This window comes from Orcinus orca, chromosome 17 (assembly GCF_937001465.1).
Source record: "Orcinus orca chromosome 17, mOrcOrc1.1, whole genome shotgun sequence".
In the NCBI taxonomy this organism is placed as follows: domain Eukaryota; kingdom Metazoa; phylum Chordata; class Mammalia; order Artiodactyla; family Delphinidae; genus Orcinus; species Orcinus orca.
In genome coordinates, this window is record NC_064575.1 from 34,500,399 (window position 1) to 34,508,226 (window position 7,828).

At 37.6% G+C, this 7,828-nt stretch overlaps 1 long non-coding RNA gene across 1 annotated transcript; it reads right to left on the reverse strand.

The window, feature by feature from the left end:
* Window positions 1-1,962: 1,962 nt before the first annotated feature.
* On the reverse strand, window positions 1,963-4,210 carry LOC125961843 (uncharacterized). The gene is made up of 2 exons (XR_007472919.1): window positions 3,756-4,210; window positions 1,963-3,475 (listed from the first exon to the last, which is right to left on the reverse strand). It is a non-coding gene; the product is annotated as an uncharacterized LOC125961843 (long non-coding RNA).
* Between the last annotated feature and the right edge of the window lie 3,618 nt (window positions 4,211-7,828).

The window sequence follows — 7,828 nt, forward strand, 5'->3', positions numbered from 1 at the left end:
CTCTGGTACTTTGTCATGGCAGTTCTAGGAAACTAATACAACTTTTTATGGCCTCCTTGTCTCATGTTGAAAGTTCAATATTTGGCATCATAGCTAGGAAACAAAAATATCATCTACATTCCTTGTTGTAGTCTTTCTTCCCCATTCTCATTGCTAGTAATTTCCATATTTGGGTCTGTTTTCTGTGCCTTGTAAACAGAGCGTTACGCTCATTTCTGGTCTTACTGCTAATATACAGTAAATGTGCAGATACTGAACAGATTTTGGAGAAGTGCAGCATATAGTTGGCACATGTGTGTATGTGTGTGTATTCATATAATTTATACTTTTTCTCTATTTTCTTCCTTTGGTGTGAGCTAAGATTCTCTGCTTTTGTGACGAGTACTCCTGAATACTAATCCCTGAATTTAATTCACCAAAAATTGCCAAAAATAATAATAATATGGGGAAAGAGAGAGTGATAGAGGGAGAAGAACAAACAATCAGGCAAGGGCAGTACTGTGAATTATTAGGGTCTTATTAATAAGCTTATGTTAGTCTAGAGGAAATGACCGTAAATATCATCAGTGAGCCCAGTTGGTCTTTACTGACTGCTAGACACATCCCTGAGTTCTGTTCTTAGTCTCCAACTGTGTGATTACTACTGTCTGGAAGTATCATTTGAACAACTAAAGTCACTTAATGGAAAAGGAATATGTCTTTAGAGAATCAACAGTAAGTTTTCTATCTGATTACAAAGGAATGTTGACTGTCTGGAAACCTCAGTCATATTTGTAAGCAGGAAAGCATTGGCTATTAAAAGTGGATGATGTAAAGAGATGAGCAGAAACTTTGGCGATAGGTATACCTGGATTTAATTCTCACTCCTACCGCTTGGCAGCTGGATAACATTAGGCAAGTTTCCTACCTCCCTGAAATTCACTTAATTCAGTCTGTAAAATGGCATAATAACTTATTATAGCATCCTTTTAGGAATTTTAAATCAGTTATTGAAATAAAAGTACACAATATATAGACAAGTATGGATTCCTCAATAGGTGTTTGACCTTTCATTTCTCCAGTATCCCACCCGCATCAAATAAAGAAAAATACTTTTTAAAAGTTACGAATATTTCATTGTTCTAAAGTTAAAGCCATAAAAATAGAAATAATCAAATGGCCTACTATCATACCATTAGAAGAAACAAAAAGTGTTCATGAGAGTTCCATATTAGAATACAAATTTTCCTTAGGCACCTGTTGATGTATGCTATTCTGCTCTTTACAATAAATAATTAAATTTAAAAGACTTAATTCCTCACTTTTAAGACCTTATTAGTTTACAAATTACATATTGACCTATGCTAAATTTTATACCGACCCATGCTAATGAATTCAGTACAGAAAACAAAAAACACTGCACTCAAGCAAACTACATATATATATATATATATATATTACTTAAATGCATTTATATCCTACCATGTCTCATAAAGCATTGTGGTAACTCACCGGAACAGACAATCAAATATAATGGCAAAAGCACTTAATATAAACAGGGCCAAGGAAACAGACAGAAGATGAAGAAAAGATGAGGGAAGTGTGAACAGGAGGAAGTGTAGTTAATCGAGTTGTATGTTTTGACCTTAAGATTCTCTGTGTGGGGACTTCCCTGGTGGCACAGTGGTTGGGAATCCTCCTGCCAGTGCAGGGGACATGGGTTCAGGCCCTGGTCTGGGAAGATCCCACATGCCGCGGAGCAACTAAGCCCGTGCGCCACAACTACTGAGCCTGTGCTCTAGGGCCAATGAGCCACAAGTACTGAAGCCGGCGTGCCACAACTACTGAAACCCCAGCGCCTAGAGCCCGTGCTCCACAACGAGAGAAGCCACAGCAATGAGGAGCCCGCACACCACAATGTAGAGTAGCCCCCACTCGCCCCAACTAGAGAAAGCCCATGTGCAGCAACAAAGACCCAACACAGCCAAAAATAAATAAATTTATTAAAAAAAAAAGATTCTCTGTGGATAAAACAACATGTAAATAATTGGTTACAAAGCCACATTATTTGAAGGTGCCAGACTGCACATTAACAGTCTGACACAAAGGGACAGCACAGGAAAACTATTCAAAGATACAGATTTTTAAATCTTTGCAGTTTGAAACCTTTTAGAGCAAGTATAATGAGTTCGACACACATTTCAACACTCCACATGTTAATCACATGTTCAAAGCATGTCTCAAAGTCATTGGAAATAGTTGCTGTCTCTGTCTCTGATATGTAAAACAGACCTGTGATGTGTAAAACTCAGGAGGTATTGATATCCACTTTTTGGCATCTGAACAGGAAACAAAGTTGTTTCGCAGTGATAATAAAGAATGAAGTAAATGCACCAGTCAAATAAAAGACAAAGTACTGAGGGAATGTATTAACAAAACGAATCCAACTAAATTCTGGTGACCTGGGGCCTACGATTGTACACACTGCATGGAAATACCCCAGCCTAAATACTGGCATAGGAGGAAGGGTACTGCTAAGCCCATCACAGTATAATCCTTTTAAATGTCCCTTTCAAGGTTGTCTCCGCTCAACACTGAGTATACGAAAACTTCCCATCAGGCAGAAACACTGGCTGCGCAATGATTGACCAAGAAATTAACACACTAATGAATAAATGATGCTAATTTATTTCTATCCCTGACAACGGGAAACAGCACACACTCTGTGTCAATGGTATGTCCTCTTTCCCACTTTTCTAAATGGTCAGTTATGTTTTTCCCTTCATTGCTTTATATCATGTGTGGCAGGCATGATGGGAAATGGCTACCAATGGTTCTGTTATTGATTTCTACCTTCATTTCACTGTGGCTAAAGAAGATACTTTGTATGATTTCAGTTTCTTAAAAATGTATTGGTACTTGTATTGTGGCGTAACATATGGTCTTTCCTGGAGAATGTTCCACGTGTACTTGAGAAAAATGTGTATTCTGCTGTTGTTGAGTGGAGTGATCTATATATGGCTGTTAGGCTTAGTCGGTTAAATGTGTTATTCAGTCCCCCTACCTCTCTACTGATCTTCTGTCTAGATGTGTTATCCATTATTGAAAGCAAGGTATTGATCTCCAACTATTATTTTAGAACTATCTATTTCTTCCTTCAATTCTGTCAATGTCTGCTTCACTATTTGGGGGATGTTTGGTACATATATGTGTATAGTTGTTATATCTTCTTGATAGATTGAACTTGTTATCAACATATAGTGGCCTCCTTTTCCTCTTGTGATAGTTTTTGATTTAAAGCTTATTTTGTGTGATATTAATGTAGCCATCCCAGATCTATCTTCCTTCCTTCCTTCCTTCCTTCCTTCCTTCCTTTTTCTTTCTCTCTCTTTCTTTCTTTTTGTTACTATTTGCATGGGATATTTTATTCTGTGCTTTAACTTTCAACCAACTTGTGTCTCTTGAAATCAAGTGAGTTTTTTGCGGACAGCATATACTTGGATTATGGATGTTTTTAAAGTCCATTCTGCCAATATTTATCTTTTTATTGGAGAGCTTAATCCACTCTTTTAAAAATTACTGATGAGGAAGAACTTAATTCTGTCTGTTTCCTGGTTGTTTTCTGTATGTCTTATGCATTTTTTGTCCCTCATTTACTCCATTACTGACTTCTTCTGTGCTTAGCCGATTTTGTTGTAGTGAACTCTTGATTCCTTTTTCATTTCTTTTTGCATATAGTCTATTGATATTTTCTTTGTGGTTATCGAGAAGATTACATTTACCCTTCTAAAGTTCAACCAATATCATTTGAATTGGAACCAACTTCAAGAGCACACAGAAACTCTGTTCCTCTACAGTTCCATTCCTCCTCCTTACATTATTGTTGTCACAAATTACACCTTTATACTTTGTGAGCCCAATAACGTGGATTTATGATTATTTTATGCATTTGTTTTTTCAATCATGTGAGAAATAAAAAGTAGAGTTACAAGCCAGTAGCACAATACTGGCTTTAGTATCTGCCCATGTATTTATCTTTACTGGAGATTTCTATTTCTTTATACAGCTTCGAGTTGCTGTCTAGTGTCCTTTCATTTCAACCTGAAGGTTCAGTTTAGCATTTGTCATAGGGCAGTGTTAGGAAGTTGTAAAACAAACGCCCTCAGCCTTTGTTCATCTGGGAATGTGTTAATTTCTCCCTAAGTTTTGAAACCAGTTTGGCCAAATATAGAATTCTTGGTGGAGAGTTTTTTTCTTTCAGCATTTTAAATATGTCTGGCCTCTTGTTTCCGTGGTTTCAGATAGGAAATTAGCTATGAATCTTTTTGAGGATCCCTGCTTTGTAACAAATTTGTTGTTTCTTTCTCCTTTGGGAGAAAAGATTCTTTCTCTGTCTTTTGGCATCTGAGAGTTTGATCATACTGTTTCTTGTTGTGGGGTTCCTTGAGTTTCTCTTAGTCCTGAAATCAGGCAAAGATTTACAGCAACCAAACACATACTGAACCAGGGAAGAGGCAATTTGAAAATGGCAGGAAAGCTTTGTGGCATTTTTACTTGCCCTTGCCCCATCTACTGTTAGTGTAGTGATGGTCTTAAAGTGGTGGGGTCTTAACGCAGTGATAGTCTTAAAGTAGCAGCAGACCATTCCTAGTATGGGACCCTCAATCCTGCTTCAGGAGGGAGCAGAAGAGACCATACTCTCGGATTATTATGTGTATCTGTTCTAACCTGTCTGGGAGTTACCTGAAGGACTGACACAAGATGCTTATCTCTGTCTTAGCTAACCTGGAACACAGTCTGGAAAAGCAGCAGTCATTGCTCAAAAAAAGTGCAAGGTGAACTAACAAAGCACAGATGGCTGGGGCAGAAGACTGTGCATTGAAATACAATAGACCACATAAGATGCAGGAGCAAAAGTTGGGGGAGATTCTTTGGGAACTTAGAACATACAAAAAGTACACATGTGTCCAGAGAAATTAAGAAAGCCACATGCATACTCAAGATCAGATGCGTATTCTGAAAACACCAGAGGAGTCTCTAAGCTTTTACCATGGGCTGAGCCCTGAACTCAGTGCAGGTCAGCTAAATGTTGAAGGAGTGATCCAGCAATCTGCACAATGGGGAGAGGTGTGTGGTTTTGAGTGTGCATGTGGATGTGCTTGTGTATATTTGTTTTTGTTTGTCTTAGGTGCAGGAATTCAAGGACATCTCTGTCAAAACATTAGGTAAACATGAACTAAAGGAACAGAGACTTCAGTGCCTACATACGATAAGGAGTACACTCATTGCAAAACTAGTTTGGAAAGGTCCCTAAACAAACAGACTGCTACAGCCTTCAACAATCCAAAGCCCAGAAAACCCTGGGAAAGTGGGAGAATCTGATTTCCATAGACACCACATTATAATATTTGAAAGCCAAATGTTCCACCAAAAAACTCACAAGGTATACAAAGACATGGAAAAGTATGGTCCATTTAAGAAAACAAATTAATTGATGAAACCATCCCTAAGGAAGCCCAGACTTTTCTCCATTGCATATTCTTGCCTCCTTTGTCATAGATTCTTTGACCATAAGTGCATGGGTTTCTTTCTGGGCTCTCTATTCTGTTCCAGTGATGGATGTTTTTGTGCCGGTACCATACTGTTTTGATTACTGTAGGTTTGTAGCACAGTCTGAAGCCAGGGAGCATGATTCCTCCAGTTGTGTTCTTCTTTCTCAAGACTGTTTTAGCTATTCAGGATCTTTTGTGTTTCCATACAAACTTTAAAATTATTTGTTCTAGGTCTGTGGAAAATGCCCTTGATATGTTGATACAGACTGCATTGAATCCGTAGATGTCCTTGGGTATGATGGTCATTTTAACAATATTAATTCTTCCAATCCGTGACCATGGTATATCTTTCCAGCTGTTTGTGTCATCTTTCATTTCTTTTATGAGTGTCATATAGTTTCCTGGGTACAGGTTTTTTACCTCCTTAGGCGGGTTTATTCTTATGTATTTTATTCTTTTTTATGTGATTGTAAATGGGATTGTTTCCTTAATTTCTCTTTCTATTAGTTCACTGTGAGTGTATAGAAATACAAAATTTATATATAGAAATCTTTTGTATCCTGCAAATTTACCAAGTTCATGTTTGAGCTCGAATAGTTTTTTGATAGTGTCTTTCAGATTTTCTATGTATCATGCCATCTGCAAACAGTGACAGTTTTACTTTTTCCTTTCCATTTTGGAGTCCTTTTATTTATTTATTTTTTCTTGTCTGATTGCTGTGGCTAGGACTTCCAAAACTCTGTTCAATAAAAGTGGTGAGAGTGGGCATCCTTGTCTTGTTCCTGATCTTAGGGGAAATGCTTTCAGCTTTTCACCATTGAGTATGTTAGCTATGGGCTTGTCATATATGGCCTTTATTATGTTGAGGTATGTTCCCTGTATGCCCACTTTCTGGAGAGTTTTTACCATGAATGGATATTGAATTTTTTCAGAAGCTTTTTCTGCATCTATTGAGATGATCGTATGGTTTTTAGTCTTCAGTTTGTTACTGTGATGATAAGAGACCTAAGACAGCTACAGAGGCTAAGTGTCCTTTCCTTCCCTGAATGGGTAGGTATCCTTGTTCTGCCTTCTAATTGAGTTAGTATCTGAGTAAAGAACTGCCAGGTGTCATTTAGTTCACAATACACTGCTGTGGCAATATAGAAATGAATTTGCCTAAGTCATTTGGCTTTTCTCAATTATAGTAAATGAATATACTGAATGAATACTTCAACGTAAGGAAATGTTCTTAAAAATATATTAATGTAGGCAACTTCAGTGGAGAACTGAAAACAAAACAAAACATTCAGGTAAAGGGCTGAAATAAAAGTACACTCAGTTGTATCCAGTTTCCTCTTGTAAATCTCTCTTTTTAATTTGAGTGGACAGCCACTTGAGAATATCTGACTTGGGGCTAAGGAAATCTAAGCCTTCTTGGCCACACTGTATTCTCCTATGTCATTTACTAAAGACACCAGGTGGGCTGCTGAAAAAAGAGTGGGAAAAATCAATCCCTCACATCCAAAGGGCGGCTCTTGAAAATATGTGTGTTTTTGTAGTTATTTTGCTCTTCTGGCCTCAGAAGTTCTAATCTTAACTTTAGCCCCTCATGGAGAGAGACTTTGTAAACCAATTCCCACATTACTCATTATGTGACCGTTGAAAAAGAGAAACCCAGCTCTTTCCCTGTGCTTTCAACCAGTTATCTTCTTCTAAAATCTGTTTGGATTGTTATACCTTAATCTTGCCTGGCAAGGGACTTATGGGAATGTTCTTATGGTTTGAAAGTTTGGTGCCAGTATCTGCAAAGAAAGAAGAAAGATGTGTTTATCAAACATCCCAATAATGAAGGTGTGTGAAAGCAACTTTTGAAAAAGTTAATCTGTCAGAGTTTTGCCGTATTATTACATTTTATTTTATTCATTGAAAATAAATAATTATCAATGAATCCTTTCTAGATTTTCTAGTTTCCCAAAGTTCCCTGTATTCACATTCTAAGAGGAAAAATGGTATTTTAAGTCACTGCTCTCCACCTTATATTACTTATAATCACTCCTCGTGACTTCTTCCTTCCAAGAAACGTGATCCTGAGAAGTGTCCTTTGTTTGTCTTTGTGGAATAAGTGATGAGGATGCGTCCTGGAGACCTGTGAGATGTTCAACTTGTGGCATAATGAAACTAGGATGGAGAGTTCTGGAAAGATCTGGAAAGGTGGCTGGTAGAGTGTGGCCAGATGTGGGAGAAGAGAGACGTACAGAGAGAGGGAGAGGAAATTTTCAGAAGGAGAAAATGAAACAAATAAGTTTTGTTGTGTG